A 19,846-nucleotide genomic window follows, 5' to 3' on the forward strand; every position below is an offset into this window, starting at 1 on the left:
AAGTTGTCCTGGGAGAGAGGCTGGCCTTCCCTAGCCCCCCTGCTGAGTCACTTCCTCTCTCTCAGCTGCCTTTCACCTCTGCAGTCCACACACACCAACTCTCCCTTCAAGGCTGGGATGGGGTCATCCTTGAAATTCTGTAGTGCACAGGCCAACATCAATGCCCTGAGTTCCCAGCCCGGGAGGGGGGGAGGCACAACTGGCCTTGACAGGCAGGGACAGTACTGCATCCCCAGCTTCATGGTGTGCTCTTCCGGACAGCGACAGCTCAGAAGTCAGGATCCTTTGTTACATTTTCTTTGTTTCTTTTTTGTTTTTCAAGACAGGGTGTCTCTGTGTAGTTCTGGCTGTCCTGGAACTTGCTCTCTAGACCAGGCTGGCTTCGAACTCACAGAGATCCACCTGCCTCTGCCTCCTGAGTGCCGGGATTAAAGGCGTGCGCCACAGCCACCCAGCTCCTTTGTTACTTTTTAAGAAGCAGAGGAGAGGAATACAGAGGTGAGGAGACCTCTTAAGGTCACAGAGAACATCTGAGGAGCAGACTTAAGCCTTCCAACTTCCTGCCTGGGCAGCCAGATGACTTGACCATTTAAATGTGATACTTTGTGCGGTAGTAGCAGCAGAGGCATGGTGGTCGTGACCTTTAAGCTATTTCTTCCTTCCTTCCTTCCTTTCTTTCTTTCTTTCTTTCTTTCTTCCTTTCTTTCTTTTTTTTTTTTTTTTTTTTGGTTTTTTTTCGAGACAGGGTTTCTCTGCATAGTTTTGCGCCTTTCCTGGAGCTCACTTGGTAGCCCAGGCTGGCCTCGAACTCACAGCGATCCGCCTGGCTCTGCCTCCCGAGTGCTGGGATTAAAGGCGTGCGCCACCACCGCCCGGCTTTTTTTTTTTTTAATAAATTTATTTTATATGCATTGGTGTGAAGAGATCAGATGTCCTGGAACCGGAGTCGCAGACAGACAGTTGCGAGCTGCCATGCGGGTGCTGGGAATTGAACCTGAGTCCTGAGCCATCTCTCCAGGCTGTTCACTGCCTCTGAGGATCACTAGGCATTTTGGGAGGTTGAAGATGGAAATGAGGTCTTCCAGAAGGTGGACAGGGGGCAGCTACTAAGGACAAGGCTGAGCAGGCTGGCCTCTACCCACAGACTAGAAGCAGTACCCCGCAAACCATGCTCCTTGGGTTATCTTGATCTGAGGTGGCCCCAGATCTCCCACCTCACCAGGGTTCCCATTCAACCTTCAGACATGAGAGAGCGACTGCTTTGGGACAAAACTGAGCCTGTGGACAAAGAAGCCGCGGTCCCTGCCCTCGGTAGAGAGGAACCATTGTTCATATTGTGGCGGACCACAGTGTGGAAGTCAGGACAGGCAGCAAGCAGGTTGAGGGGCTGGCGGAGCCCGCGGGGGAGAGAACAGGAGCCGTGTGGGGGACTGGCTGTTCAAAGACTGCTCACTTGTACTTTGGAATTGAGACTCTCTCTGTGTTTTTAGATTATTATTGTATTTGCTTGTGTGTATGTGTGTGTGTGTGTGTGTGTGTGTGTGTGTGTGTGTGTGTGTGTGTGCCATGACAAACATGTGAAGGTCACAGGACAACTTGTGAGAGCTTGTTCTTTCTTTCCACCGTGGGTCCCGGGATCAAACTCTGATCCTTAGGCTTGGTGGTAAGCACCTCCACCCACAAAGTCATCTCTCTGGGTCTCCCCTTTCTGATGTCAAGGCAGCTGTCCCTTAAGCTGTTAAGTTCAAGGCTTACCATGTCATTCCCTAAAGTAGCCAGCAGCCTTAGCCACTAAAAGCTCCTTTATCCCTACAAACCCACAACTTGGGGACCACCAGTAGGTGGAGTGAACACAAACTCACACAGTCTGTGGAGCATCCGATTCCTTAGTCGTGGTACTCCCAAATCCATGCTTGCTAGAAAGCAGTGGAAGAGCTGGTGTGAGCCATAAAGAGCTGCCCCCAGCAGGGGTGGTCAAAACCTCAGAACCGCAGGCAAGAAATGATGTAACATCTTTACCATGGGGATGAGGCTAGCTGCTCAACTGTTTGAGGTGGCTTAGGTAGAGTCTGGCCTGGAGGCAGGGGGCTCACTGCGATGACCCCTGGGGTTGGCTTTACTTTTGGGCAGATCTGAAGGGTACAAAGAGCACACCAAAGTAGAGGTGTGAGCACCCCATGGGGTTGTTTTTCCTATTTTTCTTGGCACTGGTATGGGGGGAGGGGGCTCCCTCCTCCTGGCACTGGTCCTTGCTGGGGTGCCCGGCTCCAGCTTGTTAGGTTTAACTGGAGCAATTTCCTTTGAACTCGGCTTGAATTAGCATCACCATGGTGATGGATCAGGGTTTTCACAAGTCGACCTGGTCTTCACCTCTTAAGCAATTAGTCCGGAGAAGAAAAGGAGGATGGGGGGGGTGTAAAGAAAAGATGGGGGAGAAAACGGAGGGGAAGAAAAAGAGGGGGATGTAGTGAGTAAAAGGTAGGGAGAGAAAACGGGGAGGGTGAAATGGCGGGGGAGGGGGACAGTCAGAAAAGCGATGGGGTAGAGGACTTTTAAAAACGGAGGTTGGAATGTGAGAAGCCTTGGGAGCAAGGGAAGATGGGGAGGGAGAAAGAGAAGGCAAGAAGAGTGCTCCACCTGACCCTGCCTGCTGAGTGCTCCACCTGCCCCTGCCTGCTGAGTGCTCCACCTGCCCCTGCCTGCTGAGTGCTCCACCTGACCCTGCCTGCTGAGTGCTCCACCTGACCCTGCCTGCTGAATGCTCCACCTGACCCTGCCTGCTGAGTGCTCCACCTGACCCTGCCTGCTGAGTGCTCCACCTGCCCCTGCCTGCTGAGTGCTCCACCTGCCCCTGCCTGCTGAGTGCTCCACCTGACCCTGCCTGCTGAGTGCTCCACCTGACCCTGCCTGCTGAATGCTAGGTGTTCTTTAGCCGAGACTAACTGGGCTTTTATCTTCCCAGCCCTTCCAATGGCCCCATCTGTTGGGAGAAGTGAGAAGAGCAAGAGAGAATGAGATACTCTGTCTATTAGGAAGAAAGCACTGTTTCTATTTCTACAAAAAAAAAAAAAAAAAAAAAAAAAAAAGATATTGGGACTCTTTTATTTTAAATTTTTTTAAATATTTATTTATCATGTCTACAATGTTCTGCCTGCATGTTTGTCTGAGCACCAGAAGAGGGCACCAGATCTCATCATAGATGATTGTTAGCCACCATGTGATTGTTGGAATTTGAACTCAGGACCTCTGGAAGAGCACTCCTGGGGTTGGGGAGGGGGGGGGGTAATGGCAGGGTGGCTGGTAGTGATTAAACCCAGAACTACGCACGTGCTGAGTAAGTGTTCTACCATTGAGCTGGTGTTCTACCATGGAGACAGAGTCTCACTGTGTCGCTGGGACTAGCCCGGATGTGTCATTATCCTGCCTCAGTCTCTCAAGAGCTATGGCTATGGGCACATGACACCACATCCGGCTGCCACTGCTCTTTGTGTGTAGATTTTGTATTCTGAACTTTACTGTCTTCTGTTATTACTTAAAACAGTTCTTCTGAGCCGGGCCTGGTGCCTTTAATCCCAGAACTTGGAAAGCAGAGGCCTGCCTGCGGATCTCTGTCAGTTCCAGGTCAGCCTGGTCTACAGAGTGAGTTCCAGGACAGCCCTGTCTTGAAAAACAAGAAACAAAACAAAACAAAACTCTCCTGTAAATTTGGGGCTCCCTGTATGTGAGGCAATGCCATCCACAGTGGCCATTCCCTTCTGCCTTCCCTAGTTGAGTGCCTTTTATTTTGTCTCTTGCCCACCACTCAGGCTGCACCCCTTCCTTCTGCAAGAAGCACTAAGTAAGACGGAACAGGGCGGGATCCTGAGGAGGAGGAAGTGTCTCGAACCTCCCTGCACTTGTCCTGTCACCTCAAGCAAGCCGTCTACCTCCAGAAAATATGCCAGAGCTGCCTTCTTCCCCTCAGGTTGAAGGAGACTGGCCTCTGTGAGGTGACTGCTTGCCTGTGCATGGCCTCTCCCCCTCCCCTGGGAGCTTCAAGCAGGTAGCAACATCACCGTGGAATTCCCCAGACACTAGCACAGTGTCCCGAGTGTGTGGTGTGGGCCACACTGCAGCATTTTAGAGGCGAATGAATGAATGAAAGAACGTGCTTATTTCCCCCAACTGAGTTAAAAGTAGACAAAGAGGACTAGAAAACGGGAATCTACCAGAATTTGATGCAAGGTGGATCTGTTTTAAGACCTAGTCCTCTAGACTGGGGCTCACATACAGACTTTTTCTCAGCTTTTGGGGAATGCCCTCCAATTAGGGATCAGCAAAGCTTTGCATTCTGGTCTGGGGAAGGGGGCGGGGGAGTGTAATGAGAGAGCCTGTCTGCCTCATCTGGTTGTGAGGATTAGATAAGGTCAGGCCTGCAAAGACTTAGCACATCCCAGAGAGCAAGAGTTACTGTGCAGTAGTTATTACTACCCATGTTCCCTGTCTGGTCTTGGTTTTCCCACATGTAAAATGGGAGCGAAGGATCTAGGAAGATGTCTGGCTCAACCAGTAAACACTTTCCATAGGAGCAGGAAGTCCTGAGTTTGATCCCCAGATCCCGGGTAAAAGGGTGGGTGCAAACAGTGTGTACATGTAATCCCAGGGCTGGAGAAGTGGAAACGGGGCTGTTGGGAGCATCTAGCTTCATCAGTGAACTCCAGGTTCAAGGAAAGACCCTGCCTCAGAAAAATAAGGTAGGAGTGACTGAGGAAGATATTCAACGCTGCCTTTTTATCTGTATGTGCAAGTGCATACACACATGCACACACACATATACAAGTGCATACACACACATGCACACACATATACCAGTGTGTGCACACACATGCACACACACATATACATGTATACACTTGAACCCATACACACACACACACACACACACACACACACACACACACATCTGGCCAGATGTGGTGGTACAGGCCTATAATCCCAGCTTCTCTGGAAGCTAAGGCAGGGGCATTACATGTTCAATACCTCCTGGGAAACAGAATGAGTTCAAGTCCAGTGTAAAGAACTTGGTGAGACTTGTCTAGCATGTAGAAAAAAATAAATGGATGCAAAACTCCTTCTGGGCACCCCCATTTTATTCCCTTGTTCATTTAGTTTCAGTACCGAGGATTGAACCCAGGGCCTCAGGCATGTCAGGCCAGTCCTCTACCACTGAGCTGCATCCTTGGCTTTCTTCTATTTTTTATTTATTTTTATATTGGGACAGGTTCAGCTTGCTCAGGCTGGATTTTCCTTCTCTTTCCTGCTTCTCTCTCTCTGGCTCCTATCCCATGCTCCCTTCAATCCCATAACTACTTTTCCCAGCCCTTGTCCCTGTTCCTGCCTCTTCTTCCCCATCCTGCCTTTGACCTCTTCCTCTGTCTCTCCCTCCCTCTCCCTCCTCGGCTACTCGGCTGCTCGTTATGAAAAAGAAATCTTTCTAAATACGCCAAAAATGCACTCATCCCCCAAGGACCCTGCTCCAGCACAAAGGGCCAGTTCTTTCGGACTGCTCCATGAAGCCTCCTCCTTGCCCACTGCCTTTGAATCGTGGCCTCATTCGCATGACTGGAAGGGCTAAGGGGACATTTTCCCATGTGGCTGGGTGGGAGGGTGAGCTGGGGTGGGTGAGCTGGATGGGAGGGTAGAAACAAGCAACTTAGGGATCTTCCCCAAATTTTGGCTCATCCACAGGAGGAAAAACAAACTGCTTGTACTAATTCCTTAGCACCTAAAGAATTCTATCAGGTATGTGGGAAAAATTCAGACTCGAAATCAGAAAAGCTGTAGAGATCAGAGGGGCAGCCACCAAGCACAAGGATGGGTCTCAAAAACATAAAGAGTGTGCTGGGGATGTAGTTCAGCTGGTAATGTTTCCTTAGCATCCTTGAGGTCCCGAGTTCAATCCCCAGTACCAAATAAATGATCATGGTGGCAAAAGCCTGTAATCCTAGCACTCGGGAAGATCAGAAGTTCAAGATCAGTGTTGACTATATAGCAAGTTCAAGGCCCGTCTGAGACAAATGAGATCCTGTCTAAGTAAAATAAAGGAACATAGCAATTTGGTCTCCTTCCTAAAATGGCTTGGGATAGCTCTTGGGCAGAGCTGGTTCTCTGAGAGACTCCCTGATTGGGAGCACCAAAGATTTTTGAGGGAGCAGGAAGCAATTTATGATGGGAACAGGCAGGGTTTCTCATACATACACACACACACACACTACCCACCCCCCACTCACTTTTGCCCTGTGCCCTCTGGCCAAGTTCCTGGTCCAGGAGTACTGCCCTAGTACACATGAAGCTCCCCGTCAGATGACCTTGTTCCAGCTGGGCCCAGAAGAAAACATCCCTCTGATGCACTCAGGGCTGGGGGTTGGGGACATGGAACAGGGACAAAGGGGAGATCCCATGGCCTTGCAGTTCCAGGCACACACAGTCCAGCCTTTTCACAAAGCTTGAAGAACACAACCCGGGCTCTGCCTCTCCAGCTGTGGACAGGCCCAGGGAGAAAAGGATACCGGGCCTGGGCCTTGGCCTCAGCATTTACCTGCCCTCACGGCTTCATGTGCTACATCAACCAATCTCTTTCCTGAGTTTTCAAGAACCCCAGCTCCCTGCCCCACCCTGCAGCAGCTGGGCCCCTGGAAGTCTGTGGTGTTTCCGAGTTAATCAAAAACTCCTGTACTTTGCTCTTGAACTGAGGCCATCGTTCCTTTGTCCTGGGGCAGGGAGGTCAGCTAGCTCTTCTCCAGCTCACATTTGCTTTCAGGGGAGTAAAGGGGGGCAGCAAGGGAAGAAAAGGGAATTAACATCTGCCGGGGGATCTCATGGCTGGGTGTTCCACAGACACCGGCTTCTAAGCTGTCCCACTGAGGAGTCTCCATTTTGCATTTGAAGAAATACGTTTCTGGTCTCACGTGCAGGAATTCAGAGATAAATGCTGAGGCTCAGGGCTCGGGATGATAGCTCAGTAGAGTGCTTGCCTGACATGCGCAAAGCTCTGGGTTCAAAACCCAGCACACCATAAAATCGGGTGTGGCGGCCCGTAACTGCAATCAGCACTTGGGAATTGGAGGCAAGAGAAGCAGAAGTTCAAGGTCGTCCTCTTACTACATAGAGAGTCCGAGGCTAGACCCATCTACGTGAAACGCTGTCTCAAAACAAAACAAAAAGCTAAGCAAAGGCCAGTGAGATGGTTCAGTGAGTAAAGGTGCCTGCCACTGAGCCTGATGACCCAAGTTCAATCCCTGGAACCCATATGGTTTTTGTAAGCTGTCTTCTGATCTCCATATGTGGGCTGTGGCTTTTACACACACACACACACACACACACACACACACACACACACACACACACACACTATAACTTTTTAAAAATTTAAGCCAGTTAAAAATAAAGGCTTTGAGGAGCTGGGAGAGATTGTCCAGTGCTTAAGAGCACTGGCCGCCCACATAAGACTCACAACCCCCTGTAACTCCAGTCCCAGGGAATCCAGTGACATTCTCTGGCCTTCACAGGCCTCCACGGACACCAGGCACACACACATGATGTTCAGACAGGCATGCAGGCAAAACCCCCATATACATGAAAACAAAAAACTAAAATAAAAAGCTTTGAGGTTTCCAGTGGAATTTAAAGGTGATCCTAGCCCATGGTTGGGTTAGAAGATTCCAAAATTATCCATGGACTATAAACAGAGAAGCTTCAGGGGTCCCGCCTGGAAAGGCTGTGGGATGCAGGGGCGGCAGGGCCCTGGGCTCTTTGCCAGAGGGAACACCCCAGGAGGGCTGGGGAGGCTTGAGAGATCAGAGCTCCTTTGACCTTCAAGCCTCCACGGAGACTGGCCTGTCCATGGAGGAGGAGGGGCGTTGAAGAGGGGGCTCAAAACCGCCCTGGGGCCCTGGAGAATCCTGGTGCGGACTGGAGAGAGAAAAGTCTGGTATGTACTGCTGGAGAAGCCACGGAACTCAGCCCCGCGTGGGCCAAGCTGGGTCTTCAAACGGATGCTCAGCAGAGCCGAAGTGAGTGTGGCTCCAACACCGGCCTCCCTTGGCCTCTCAGCAATTCAATGACACTTATCCCTCCCTCTTCTCTCCCCCTTTCTGCTGCCTCTACCACCCCCTCCCCCATATTCCCTAAAGAACAAATTCCTAGCCTGACCAAGAAGGTTAGTTGGAATCTGGGAGGCCCAGGGCTGAGGAAGAAGGGGCCCAAAGACTAAGCCGGGTTGAAGGAGACTTCACGGGGGGGCCGATGGAGTCAATGCATCCTCTGCGATGGGGAGAATAAATATGGCCAGATGAATGGCCTTTTGGAAAGGTGTTGGGTACAAATCAGGAGTGGGGTTCCTCCAGTGCCCTGTCCATCCCTGCCCTACAGAGGGGCACATGGTAGCATTAAGGAGTTGACTCTGTTAGGGAAAGAACATGCTAGGCAAGAACAGGAATACTCACTCCCAGGCTAGAAGTACCCAAGTCTCCCAGGGGAGGGCAGGCCTTCCCTGAGGCTGAGCGACTAGGCCCTGACTAGTTTGGGGTGGGTTTCTGTGGGTGGCTGGAAGTGAATCATACCTTCTTGCGTGCTGTGTATTTGTGCGTGGGTGTGCTGAGTCAGCATGTGTTGTCCCACATGTCTAAGGCTGGACCTGTTCCTTGTGGATGACTGGTTCCTTGTGGATGCCCCTGAATACCACAAGGGGTCCCTAGAGCTGGGGCAACATGAATAAATGTGCTATTGGAATACAGGGATGTCCTTGTGTGCTGTGCATTCTTCTGAAACCGAGTATGTGCAAGACTCTGTCTGTGAGTGTGAATGCGTGCAAACAAGGACAGTGAGGAGCTATCTACAGAAACGGGACCCGGCTGGTAAGACTGTCCTGCAGAGACAGGAAGACACATTTGCGGGAGAGGTAGGTTCCGCGTGCTGCTCCAAATTCCCACACACTCCAGCTCCTGGGTTTCCAGCTGTCCCCGCTAAACTGTGCACAGATGTGTGCCTCTCTGCTACAGCCATAAACAGACCTCCCAGGATTTTTCCAAAGGAAATGTGGAAATATTTTGGTGTCTGATCTGGGTGGTAGGAAAGAGTGGGGACGGGGCTTCCAGCTCCACTGGGGCCCCAACCAGCCAGGAGAAAAGACCCAGCTGCGAGGGGTTACCCCCCATCCCCGCCCCCACCCTGAACAAACCCAGGATGGGCATGTTGCTCTACTGTCTTTCCCTGTTCTCCACAGCATGGGTTGGGAGGCATCAGGCTCTGGGGTGCACCCCTGAACCATCACACACACACACACACACACACACACACACACACTGCACATACCACCAAGCCCACCTGCCACACACTCATTCTCTTTTTCATCTTTCGTCCCAGTTCAGAACAGTCTTAGCCGCCACATGCATGCTCCCAGACATCTCCAACTTCTTATTGCCACATAGGTTGTTCATGCTCACAAACCACACAAATTGCAGCTAGCAGGATGGTTCTGTGGGTCAAGACACCTGCCACCAAGCCTTACGACCTGAGTTCAATCCCTGGAACCCACATGGTAAGAGGAGAGCCTGGAGAAACTCCTAAAAGTCTCTCTCTCTCTCTCTCTCTCTCTCTCTCTCTCTCTCTCTCTCTCTCCCTCTCTCCCTCTCTCCCTCTCTCCCTCTCTCTTTCTCCTCCTCCTCCTGCTCTCATACACACAATGTAATACTTATTTTTAATTGCAAAAAATATCTTATAATGCTTTAAGTACGTTTACAGTGTGGGGGCTAGGCTGCACCCATGGCTATCCTGTTGCCCAAATGCTAGAACGATCTAAACCATGTGCTATCCCACAAACCCCCAGATTCCACGCTCTCCCTCCACAGTGCCTGTGAGTACATATTCCAGAATTAACTCCCCTCACCACAATACAGTTCCAGACCTTTCTAAGCCAAGGACTAGACAGGATATTATTCTCGGGTGCCTCATCTGAGCACATATTTAAAGGTTTAAAAGAATTTGGCATGCTCCCATTCTAGGTGAGTTTCATCTACCCATCCCCAGGCTGGCTTCCCTCCTTAGCATCACGACTTCAGAGCAGCCAATGGAAACACGATGGACCACAGAAGCCTGGCCTTTGATGCAGGGAGAGGCAGACAGCTACAGTGTGCCTTCACCTGAAGAACGCTGGAAAGGAGAGGGTCTCGATACATGCAGCGGTCACCGAACTCGCCCGTTCCTTCCTTGTCTTCTTTACCCCTGGAGTGTGGATCAAGTCAGCTCCCGTGGCTCACTCTCTATAGCGTAGCTCCCTTGGCTCTGGGGTCACAGAGCTGGGTGGCTTCAGTGGAGACAGGCAGAACTGAGTGAGCACGTGTTTGCACTATTGGAAACCTTCTCCAACTGGACGAGCGCTTTTATCTCAGCAAACACATCTGAGAAGGCCGAGTCCCTGTCAGGAGCTCCGGAGTGTGTGTTTGGGTTTTTAACTGACCTGTGTGTGCTGAGCTGAGACTCTCGGCCTTCCAGTTCCTAGGCCTAGAGGCCAAAGCTTGAGGCCACCACAGAGAGGCTGTACTGTCTGTCGGTAGAAGCCTGGCCTGGGCAGGAAGACATCCTCTGGAACAAGGAGACAAGGTTTGAGTCAGCTGCCTAAGGCTCCTGGAGCAGGAACAGGGCAGCAGAGAGCACCAGGTGGGTGTGAGATGAGCCCTGGTCTCAGAGCTGCAGCCAGAGCTGGGCATGATGGGTAGTGCATGTGTGTAACACCAGCACTCAGAAGGAGAGAGGGAGCTAGTGAGATGGTTCTGTGGGTAAAGCATTTGCTAAAGACTTGGGTTCAATCCCTGGAATCCATGATGGAAGGAGAGAACCAACCCTTGAAAATAGTTCTCTGACCTCTACGCATGCATGGTGGCACATGCACACACGTACCCACTTAGACCGAAGTTAACACACATCCATCATGATAACTGTATATATACAATAATAGAAGTTTAAGTTTTTAGAAGGAGATGGTGCTGTGGGTAAAAGTTCTTGCAGTTGAAGCTTGATTAGCAGAGCTTGCTCTCCGGAATCCATGTAAAGGCAATGAGAGCCAACCTACCAAGTTATCCTTGGATCTCCACACACATGCTATGGCAAGCACATGGCTCTCTCTCTCCATCTCTCTCTCTCTCTCTCTCTCTCTTTCTCTCTCTCTCTCTCTCTCTCTCTCTCTCACACACACACACACACACACACACACACACACACCACACTTTTTAAAATTTTGTTAAAAAAAAAAGGAACCTCCCAAGCCCCAGCCTGAACTTGGTCCCTGGACAGCTCTGTCACCTTGGGTGCATCTCAATTCCACTTTCTTATCTGTGAAACAGAGAAGAGCCAAGCCACCCCCTCCTTGCTGTGACGAGCTGTGGCGGCAGAAGGGACTAGAGAGACCTGTGTTTAGAATTAGGAGGACCTTCCTTATCAGCTACCAGCGCCCAAGTCCCAATTCTACCGTGACAAATATAGGTGACCATCGTTCAGCTTGTTGCTCAGACGCTTTCAAACTCTGCATTTGTCCCCCTGGAGTCTCCCCCTCGGTAGGCAGGGACAGAAGGATGGGACTCACCAAATGCCAAGGGCAGGAAAGGCTCAAGTTATAAGTTGTATTCACAACAGCTCTGTACGTGAATGAGCAAGAGATGCCGCTGTGGTGCCCACGGGAAGCTGCTTCATTCAGTTACTTTCATTCATTTACCTGCTTTGTCTCGAACACTCCTAGAGCCATGGCACTGTGCTCGCCACTGTGCTAGGTACTGGAAATACAGGTGTGAGTGTGTTCACAGTATTGGTAATACAGGTGTGAGTGTGTTCACAGCATTGGGAATACAGGTGTGAGTGTGTTCACAGTATTGGGAATATAGGTGTGAGTGTGTTCACAGCATTGGGAATACAGGTGTGAGTGTGTTCACAGTATTGGGAATACAGGTGTGAGTGTGTTCACAGCATTGGGAATACAGGTGTGAGTGTGTTCACAGCACTGGGAATACAGGTGTGAGTGTGTTCACAGCCTCCGGGAAGAAAGCGACATGCTCCCACAGTGTGAGAAGTGCCGAGTCAGCAGGAGCACTGAGTGCCACCCCGGGACACAGAGGAGAGCCTGCACCCGGCAGTGTGCAGCATGGGACAGCTCTCCCCTTAGACTCTACAGGAGACTCGCCGAGATGAGGAGAAAACACAGCAATTGCTTTGTGTCCCGCAGCTTAGGGGGCGGTGAGAACAAAATTCCAGACAGAAAGGTTACCGGGTGGGATAATGAATGTTTTGCTAAGTAGGAAAATACAAGTGTGTGATGCTCAGCATGCAAATACAAAAAAAAAAAAAAAAAAAAAAAAAAAAAAAGAGCTCAAAGAAAATTCTTCCCACAAAAATTAAAAAGAAAAAAATGGAAAAGATAGCTGTCACAGCATACTTCTTCTGTGGCTAAAAGAACATTCCCTACCAGGCGAGGCAACCAAAACCAAGTCTGTCTCCAAGCCACCCCACCATATACCAGGAGCCATTGCACTTCATAGCTCTAGCTACAAGACAAGAGATTTCCAACTGACTGCAGTATCCATTCAGTGGGTGTCACTTCTAGACACCCGCCTCCTCCCCCAGAGTCTTCTCTCCTCAGGGAAGGCTGCGCATCTCCAACTCACATCCCCATTTGGCAGCTCCAACTTAACAGGAGTGGGTGAAGGGGTTAATTTTAGCTGGGGATGTACCTCAGTTGGGAGAGTGCTTGCCTACCACTCTGAATCCCTCGGTCGGTCTGTCCTCAGCAGCCTATAAACCAGGCATGGTTGGAGCATACCTGTAATCCCAGAGCTAGAGAGGTAGGGGCAGGGGGATCATCAGAAGCTCATGTCATCCTTGACTACATAACAAGTTCAAGAGTGCTGTTTCTGTGAACTGTAGCTATATGTCCGAAATCTCAAAGCAACAGGGCAAAGCTGAGCGTGCCGTCCTTCAAAGAGACACAGGAGTGTGGGGGGGAGGTTAGCGCTGAGTAGGCCCACCAGCACCAAGGTGGTATCAGCTCATTTTGTTCCCGAACCCTTTCCAGGTGCCCTCCTGTTCTTCAGCAGGACCCTCTCACCGGGCTTCCTTCTCATAGGGAAGACGTCAAGGGTGGAACTGCACTGTGTGCTACAAGGACAGAGTCTCAAGAAGAGCCCTCTTCATACTGCCGTCTCCAGAGTGCTTGGGATTGTGCCAGAGGGCTGTTAAACTTGCCTTGACTATTACCAGACCAGAAGAAACATTCCTTAGTTGTGTGGAGACCAAATAGAGTATTGACTAACCAAAAAAAATCTGGGGTGTCCTCATCCTAGGACAGAACTAAGCCTGGGTCTTGTCAACCAGGTTGGGTATAGGTGACCCCTCTTTGGTACCCAGAGATACTGAGAGCTGAAGTCCCAACCAGGTGTGGTCTGTGGGGAGGGAGACAGACAGGGGCTGGCAGGATGGCTCAGTGGGTAAAGGTGTTTGCTACACTACACAAGTCTGGCAACCTGAGTTCAATCCTTGAAACTCCTGTAAAGTTAAAGGAGAGAATTGATTGCAAAGTTATCTTCTAACTGCCGTGTGTGCCACAGCACGTGCACACACACCCCCAACACACGCACAAAACAAACAAACAAACAAATAAATAAAGAGACAGACAGACAAATGACTGAACAAACAGACAGCATTCTGGCTTGTACAAGAGGATTGCTTTGAAGTTTATGTGAATTTGGGGTCACTCTGGATCACATAGTGATTATGAGGCCAGCCTGGGTTACTGAGTGAGACTCTGTCTCAAGAACCAGCCCTCCCCCACCAACATGCACACACATGGACTCTGTGCATTCTGTGGTTCCTTCTGTCTTAGGTAGAGCTCCTGGGAGGCAGAGCTTTGCATGTGTTTGCTAAGAAAGGGGCGAGCTGGCTAGGGGGCGTGCTCTGTAGTATAATCGGGGCCTTGATAGCTCCATGGAGAATGCTCCGGGCTGGGGTCGTCCTCTAAAGATAGCTCATCTTAAAGCAAGGAGGCCAGGACTCTCCCCACATCAATCACTGGAAATAAACTGCCCCACTTCGACAGAGAGCATGACCTTGGCCAGCCCCCATCAGCACAGAGCCACTCTGGGGAACACGGCAATTCCACGGCCTTCTGACACCACTGTGCAGCTGGGACAGTGGCTGTCTCCATCTGGAAGGACAGGCTGTCCCAAGCACCCAGGCATGCCCTGCAGCCCTGCATCTCCCTCTTTCAACTCCAAGCCTAACAACAATTTTCAAAAAGCGAGCCAAGTTTGCGTTAGCGGAGGGGCCAACCGGGCGTCAACGGTGACATCTCTCTGAGGGCTCAAACTCTTACCTAGGACGGATTTGAATGGGTCTTTTCATTTCTCCTGCTCCCAGACTCCCATTTTTGCTAATGTTTGTTTGTTTTGCTTTGGTCTTTGAAATGGAGTCTTTCTTTGAAGCCCAGGCTGACTTTGAACTCACAGCAATCCTCCTGCTTCCACCTTCCCAGTGGTGGGATGGCAGGCAATGCGGCACCTCTCTCAGCTCAGCTTGCCCGTGTTTTATTTAGGGTCTATTCTTATGAGGCGGAGGAGAAGATAAAATGACCTGAATTTTGATGGGAACCTGTGGGGTGATTAAAATAGAGACACCACACATGGGTCCCTGTGCTGGCAGGTGTGCGGGAAACAGGAGCCTGAACCCCAGAATAAGGCTACCCCTGAGGAGAGTTGAACTCAGACCTGCCTTTACCAGAGCTGGAGGCCATTGGGTGGCAGGCCAGGTGACAGATGTCACGCCCTGGAGAGGTCCCTTTGAGTCTTATCTGTTGGCCCACCTGGTCTGATGGGGAAGCAGGTGGTCTTCTGGCCTCCTCCCCGCTCACCACCGAAGCTCCTGCCCCCAGGAAGCCTCAACTGCCCCATTCATCCATGAGAGCCCCTGAAGCATCCCTTAAGTTCACAGGGCCCCCTCCAGCATCAGGAACATCTGTTTGCCCACCCACAAAGTCAAATCGTGTCTTCCTCCCCAAACCCACCTTTCTGGACATCACTCCAGCACCTGCTCTTACCGCTCTGCCTTTCAGCTGCTTGTGTTAGACCTTGCAGCTGGACCACGTGACCCAGGCTGACACCCGTCTTTGTCCCCCTCACTCGTGTGGGCCGTGGGGCGGGGCGGGAAGAATTGAGTTTCTTCTTGTTTCTTGAGGTAAGGTCTCACGTAGCCCAGGCTGGCCTCAAACTTACTGTGAAGCTGAAGAGAGCCTTGTGTTGATTCTCTTCCTCTCGGCTCCATCTCCTGAGCACTAGAATTACTGGCTAATCCAGGGCTTTGTGCATGCTGGGTGCAGTGGTGAGTGTTTTTGTCAACTTAACACAAGATGGAGTCTTCTGAGAAGAGGGAACCCTGGTGAGAGAATGCCCCCATAGACTGGCCTGTAGGCAAGCCTGTGGGACATTTTCATGATTAAAGATTGATGTGGGAGGAGGGCCCAACCCACTGTGGGCGGTGTCACCCCTGGGCAGGTGGTCTTGAGTTGTATAAGAAAGCAAGCCCAGCAAGCCATGAGAGCAATCCAATGAGAGTGTTCCTCCAGGACCTCTGCTTCAGTTCCTGCCCCCAGGGTCCTGCCTGAGTTCCTGCCCTGCCTTTCCTTCATGATGGACTATGGAGTTGTAAGATGAAATAAACCCTTCTTCCCCAAGTCATGGTGTTCTGTCATAACAGCAGAAGAGTAACTGATACACTAGGCAAGCGGTCTACCAATGAATTACATCCCCAGCCCAGAAGCTGGGTTTTATTACCAGAGCCCTCTACAGCACAGGTTCCCAAGGAGGACACCGACCTGGGGCGGGGGTTGGGAGTGGGCTGGGTAAATATGCAAATGACCATGGGGGAGGGTCTTATTTCACCACACCCCTCCCTCAGGTCAGCCCAGCTGGGAATGACAGCTCCTGAGGGGGCCTGTTGACTTGCCTTTGCATGCAAGTCCTGCAGTCTGCCTGAGCCAGCACTTGGCTGCAGCTGCAGGTCTGGGGCAGAAGAGGAAAGCTGGCCTGAGTCCTGGTGAGGCCATCCCATGGCACAAGTCCTCAGAGTGCTGCCTAGAGCCAACAGCATCATCAGCATCCGGGAACTCAGAAACGCAGGTTCACCTGTAACACTAGCACTCAGGAGGTGGAATCGGGAAGATCAGGAGTTCAAGGTCATCCTCTGCTGCATATAGAATTTGGGGCAAATCTAGTCTGTTTAAGACTCTGTATCAACAACAAAACCAGGGGCTTGGGGTGATGGCTCCATGAGTAAGAATACTTTTTCTGAAACCATGAGGACCTGAGTTCAAATCTCCAACACTCACATAAAAATCTAGGGGTAGCTGCACATGCCTGTAACCTAAATTGGAGAGTGGGCCCCATGCCTGTAACCCCGGGGAAGACAGACAAAATTCTGCATGAAGACAGGCAGATGCTGAGCACTCACTGATTGGCCAGCCATCCTAGGTAAAGTGGCAATCTTCTATTTCAGTGAGATACCCTGTCTCAAGGTAATAAAGTGGAGAGAGATGGCGGAAGTTGCCTTATGTCCTGCTCTGGCCACTGTATGTGTGTGCCCACACATTCACATGCATATACCATACATGCATAAACCACACTCTATACACACGTATCATATAGTTAGACCTTATATCATATATAGAATCAAACAAACAAAACCCAGAGCCCAGGAGGCCATCTGTCAACCCAGAGTTCAGTCCAAAGGTGATTTCTCCCAGCAAAGCTGACAAAATCCTAACGGCCAAAGTCAACAGCTCCTCTTGTCCCCAGGAAAGCCAATGGACAGACACATCCCCAACCAGCCCCCAAGACACAAGCCAACTCTGCTCCTCGGCCAAGGAAAGGAACAGAAAGAATGGTCGGGTGGACATCAGCTGTGTCCCTTCAGTGCACTGAGCCTGGCTTAGAAGTCATCTCCGGAGCCTCTAGTCCCCTCCCACCTCTTCCACAGGACCTTGGCTAGGGAGGGCCCACTATTAGTTCCAGACACCAGGGCTCCTCGAGTTCAGGGCCTTTTTCTTTGCGTCTACTGCGGTTCTCCCTGGATGAATGCCTCCTTTCCCTGGATTTACAGCAACCTCTCGCCGTGGGGTTGATGTCACTTTAATGAGAGTTACAGCTGCCTTCCACTGTGACTCTGCATTCCAGTTTATGGCCTGGGCTCTTGGAGCCCAAAAGGGCTTCTCCCTGGCAGGGAAGAAAGGCTGCTCACCAACTCTGACCTGGAGCTGGCTGGCTTCTCGGTTGATGCAGAGCAGAGGGAGAGAGGGAAGGAGGGAAGAAAGGAGTGTGTGAGTGTGTGTGTGTGTGTGTGTGTGTGTGTGTGTGTGTGTGTGTGTGGACTTAACCTTACAGGTTTGAGGAGAGAGAGCGAAGAGCTTTCTTGACTCCCCGGCCCACCCCCACCCTGTGGGAATCAAAGCTCTGACGTGGTGGACCCAGGGCAGAGGAGGTGGGGGCGTTCACAGAAAGGCTCTTGTTCCCTAGTTGGATCCAGATGTGGTGGTTGGAGGAGTCGGGAGGGTGTGAGGGGGGGGGGGTGCTGGAGAGAGGTGGAGAGAGGAGGAGGGGAGCTGGGGAACAGTTCCCTGCAGGAGCCTGAGCGGCTCTGGATCCCTTCTCTCCTGAGCTGTCCTTGAGAACACAAGCTGTACCCCAAATCAGTCTCCATTGTCTCTTGCTCGTAAAATCTCAGGCACTATGGCCAGTAGACCAAGCTGTATGGAAAAGCAGAGACATTTCTAGGTCACTTACCAGGTCTGTCTCTGTGTGGCCAAGGCCTGAGACTTCGTGGACCTTCCTCTCCACTGCAGACTGAACTGTGGAAGCTCACCCAATGCTCTGGCCAAGAGGCAGAGCTGCTAGCTGAGGGGTCTGGGGTACTAAGTACAGTACTTTATTTAATTCCCCCCACAGCCCAAAGAAAGGAAATCATGAGTTCCATGTTATTGGCAATAATGTTGGGGTGTGGGTACATGCCTATAATCCCAACACTGGGAGATGCAGAGGCAGGAGGATCAGGAGCTCAAGGTTATCCTCCAATGCAACCTCTGAGGCCAGCCTGGGCTACACAAGACCTTGTACCAAAAAGACCGCTGAACAGATAAAAGTGCTTGTGGTGCAAGCCTTGTGACCGGCGTTCAAGCCTGGGACACCCACATAAAAGTGTTCAAGGTGATAGAGCCTAGCTGTGATCCCAGCACCTTCCAGTGCGGTGGGATGCAGACTGGAGAATCACCCAGATGCTCACTGGAGGGCACAGCACAACAGAAACAAGAGAGACCCTACCTCAGCAAGGCCGAAAGAAAGCACCGACTCCTGAAAGTTGACCTCTGACCTTCACACCCACCCTGTATCATAGGTCATGCTTTCTTGCATGTGCATGTGCATACTAACAATGAATTTAATTGTTTTTTTTAATCATGAATGAAACATTGTATTGACAATAGGAATTAGAGGTTAGTTAAGTCACTATTCCAGGGGTTGGGGATTTAGCTCAGTGGTAGAGTGCTTGCCTAGCAAGCACAAGGCCCTGGGTTCGGTCCTCAGCTCTAAAAAAAAGAGTCACTATTTCAAAGCCACCCAGCTAGACAGTGGTAGTCACTGCTCAGTTTTGTCCTGTGTGATTCTTCAGGCCATTACATACCAATTTTGAAGCTCTAGGACATGTTCGTCTTTTAAAGGCCAATTGATACCAGATACCAATGCCAGAAATCTGTATTTCATTCCTGGACATCTATTTTGTTGTTGATATTTTTGGGGGTGTTTATTAGTTCTGAGACAGGGTCTTTTACCCCAGGCTGGCCTCTTTAACTCATGGCAATCCCCTTGCCTCAGCCTGGGATTGCAAGTGTGAGGTGCCATACCTGGTTTTGTTTGGTTTTTCAACGTGTCTATGTAGCCCAAGCCGTCCTTCAATTTATAATGCCCCATGCCTCAGCCTCCGAAGTGCTGGGATCACAGGAGTGCCATCCCACAGTCGCTGGAGACTAGCGCCTAGGAGTGAGACTCTCAGCTGAGTGTTCACAGTGGCTGAGTTCACTTCTGAGTTGACTTCCGCTCCAGGCCCTTGGAGATGAGAAGAGTTCATCATGAGGAAGGAGCGATACTACACCCAGGAGAACACAGGCTGAAGGCTCTCCCAGAAGCTGTGGACACCCACAGAGGAGAGGGAAGGGCCTGTCCTTGCCCTGCCCCATCTCCCCACCTCCCCACTGCATTACCTTCCCAGAAACAGGAAGTCCACAGTCAGGTCAAAGGGCACAGTGAGAGAGACATGTGCAGACCTCAAGACTGCCAGCAAACGTGAGAACCAAGGGTGGTGTGTGCCCAGCAGGCTCTCGAGAATGGGAAGCCAGCCGTCCTCGGGCGTAAGATGGCCTGGGTGTGGCCCTAACTCTGCCATACTCTCCTATGGTTTTGCCCAAAGCCTGTGCCCACTTTCTTCCTTTGTAAAGGATGGGAAATAGTGGCCTTCTTTCCTGGATCAGGTGGAAAGGAAGTGCTTGCTCTAACGGTGTTCAGGATGGCACCAGCCAGGGAGGGATTGCTCAAGAAATGTCAGCCATGGCTGACATTGCTCTTCTGCCATCACCCATGCCAGACCTTGGTCTCCTTATGGATCCTTTCGGACGAAACCATACAATTCTCCCTGGTCTCCCAGACCTCTCATTCTAGGGACCCAAGAGACCATAGAGGTATTAATTAACAAAACCTCCAGACAGGTCCAGACGGAGAAGGAGCCTCGTTAA

The sequence above is a fragment of the Peromyscus leucopus genome, chromosome 7 (assembly GCF_004664715.2).
Source record: "Peromyscus leucopus breed LL Stock chromosome 7, UCI_PerLeu_2.1, whole genome shotgun sequence".
Classification (NCBI taxonomy): domain Eukaryota; kingdom Metazoa; phylum Chordata; class Mammalia; order Rodentia; family Cricetidae; genus Peromyscus; species Peromyscus leucopus.